This window comes from Glossina fuscipes, unplaced genomic scaffold (genome assembly GCF_014805625.2).
Source record: "Glossina fuscipes isolate IAEA_lab_2018 unplaced genomic scaffold, Yale_Gfus_2 90, whole genome shotgun sequence".
Taxonomy (NCBI): Eukaryota; Metazoa; Arthropoda; class Insecta; order Diptera; family Glossinidae; genus Glossina; species Glossina fuscipes.
The window spans coordinates 1,260,560-1,263,483 of record NW_023998444.1 but is presented as its reverse complement, the minus strand read 5'-3'; the positions used below and the strand labels follow the sequence as shown (position 1 = coordinate 1,263,483).

Below are 2,924 nucleotides of genomic sequence, written 5' to 3'. Positions count from 1 at the left end.
TAAGAGCCGAATGTTAGTTGTTTGTGATTGTTTCTCTCAAAAACGAAAAAACAAATGTTATGAAGCATTCCGATGCAGCTGCAGCCGTCAGGTGCGGAGTTGATAGGGTTGTCGCAGAAGTAGCGATTAAATATCCATAAGGTAAAGAGTGACGAAACATTGTCTATAAGGACAGTAATGACATGAGAACTTAACATGGGGCATGACGTAGCACTAGATGTAAACCTACTTTTCGGGAGAAAGACTGCTAAATGTGCAGTTGTTAACATGGTAAAGCCATTCGATGTGGAAATCGGATACGTAACGGGTTAATCCAACATGTTGCAAATACATCGTTACGTTGTCATAGGTCCATTAAGAAAATTCCCCAAACTTTACAGGCTAACTCTTATTTAGAGAAGGAGATCGAAAAGAAAGTTAGACACATGGACATCCCAATTGAGAACACGTGGTCCTTTTTACTTTAACGTCTGCTGCCAGTTCCGCAAACTGTCCCAACCATTGCCAGTCTTTGCCCGCAGAAAGGCTGTGATATGCCAGCAAGTATATTAAAGTATCAAGACCACTTTTAATTATGACAAGCCGTATTTCCGAACCTAATTCGGATAAAAGTGAAATTCGATATTGGTTTTCAGCTTTTCTAATATTATGACTTTGCATAAAATATTGAAGAGATCAGTTTGTCAGTCAGGCAGAAAAATTCTCGACGACTTGCGTTCCCAGCATATATATATAGTTTTCATAACCCATCTACAAATCACATGACTAAGATGCTAACTTCCTCTTCGTCTTCTTCTCTTCTATGCAACAAGCAAGAAAATTAGATTCTAGAATGCTCCATAGCTTAGTGAATGCCATGGATAATTTTCTTTAATTTTTTAACGTAATTCCATGAAAGTAAAAGAAAAAATTGCTGATCAGTATTTCTAAGTATTGGCAGTCAGTTTAATATTAATAATGCCAGCTGACAATAGAGTTGAATAAGGCGCATTGTTCATGTTAAACATGTTAAACAGGACTATATCTATTTATAAGGCGTACAAAGAACTTCTGTAACTTTTTTAATAAAATTCAAATTTAATTAAAAAATACTTGTTACAAAACTTAATAATCGAAATATTTAACCTCAGTATCCATTGTCTTGTTCCTCTTACCATGTAGCTCGCGGTTAGTCTGGGGGCTAAAGTTTTATGTTTCAGGCATTGACTCATTTTCGCATATCTTTAACTTTGTAGAAACGCTGATCTGCTAAATATGATTGCATCGACCTGAGCCAATGCTAATCGGGAAGAGAAAGTTCTGGAGAATAATCAGTTAAACTAAAGCTACTCAGAAGGAGACAGTTTGAAGAGAATAATCGCGAAACGGGAGGAAAGCTCTAATCCCAAGTTGAATATCACTTCCTGGGTTACTTTTGCTGACAAACATACACAAACTTCATTGTTTTCAAAATAAAACTTTTTTTGCACGAAATCTCCTCAACTGTTTCATAGTCATAGGTTATTGCATTTCCGGTCAAAGCCGACTTGGTCATTTCCATAGCTCCAGCTGCATTTTCAGCTGCAGTTTAAATAGAAAGATCGGAGTGACATCCATTTCTTTACATCTTAATAGACACTGTAGAACAGATTGTAAACCACTGAAATTTATATCGTACAAGCATCAATATCTAAGCTGTATATTTATTATATTAGCAAAATTTGTGAAAAAATGAACACTTCGGGTACGTTTTATGCACTCCTGATATGACATTACATGGTTTACTTACTTTACCTATCGATATCTAATTTTACGCTGATTATGGTCAAATATTTAGCCAAATTCGAAACAAAAGACTCCAAATAAAGTATTGAAAACCCAAACCAGGATAAGGAGAAACACATCTATTCACACCTGTTCACTCTGCTCTGCGAATCTATATGCAATTTTTAATAACATACTTCTAAGCGATATAAAGTTTTGATTAACTTAATATACTTTTGGGATTTGTAAGAAAAAAATAAAAGTAACATAACCGTAAATTATAATAATAATTTTTAAAAGAAATCATGTAAATTTTTGCATAATTTTTACTTAACATCATTAGCAGTAAATATCTAAAAACATATTTAAAAGAGTTTAACACGTAATACACGTTCACCTTAAAATTATTTTGACTTGAAACGAAGTTTTCTTCTTTTTTTTTTGAATTTAAATGAAAATAAAAAAATTTTTTGAAAGAAGTCAATAAAATTTTTTAAGCTGAACTTATTTATGACTAGGCACGCAATGTCTGAATGTTTATAAGCAAATATATACATAGATATATATCTGCGTGTGTATGTGTGTGTGTTTGTTTGCGTATGGGTGTAAGTAACGTTTTGAAAATTTATTTCATGTACAGACGGGTTTTTTTCTATAGCTTAGGTAGTCCAGCCAGCCAAGCATTCAATCAGACAAACAGACAGACAGACAGACAGACAGACATATAGGTATGGAGACTGCAATGCAAGCACAAATATAACCAGACTAACTTAAGCCAACAGCAGCACCCTATACACACTTACGAGCAGACCGGTTATGAGAGCAGTATTGCTTTTTATTTTGTTTCTTTTCCTTCTTTTCTGCTTTTTTTATTTCTTTGGGTTTTTTTTTTGTTTTTTAGTTCAAATTCAAACTGAATGTGTAACAAGAAAAGCGGCACACAGCCGAACTGAGTTGAAATTTTTGAGTGTTTGTGTATTTTTTCTTTTTTTTTTTTACTTTTTTTTGCTTTTCGCTTCTAGATCAGGCCAATGCTCGCAAATACCGAATTGCATAGTGTTTCGCATTGCATGAGCGTAAGATTAGATGTCAGTAAAATCAAAAGAAATATAAAAACAAAAAAAAAAAAAAAATGAAATGTTTAATGCAATAATCTAATAGTGAAGTGAATGTGTGTGTGT

General features: G+C 33.5%; 1 protein-coding gene across 5 annotated transcripts in view; it reads left to right on the top strand.

Annotated features, from left to right (window-relative positions):
• LOC119638535 (putative epidermal cell surface receptor) overlaps positions 1-2,924 on the top strand; it is a 55,637-nt gene that overhangs the window by 38,224 nt on the left and 14,489 nt on the right. The gene's annotated exons all lie outside the window — the stretch shown is intronic.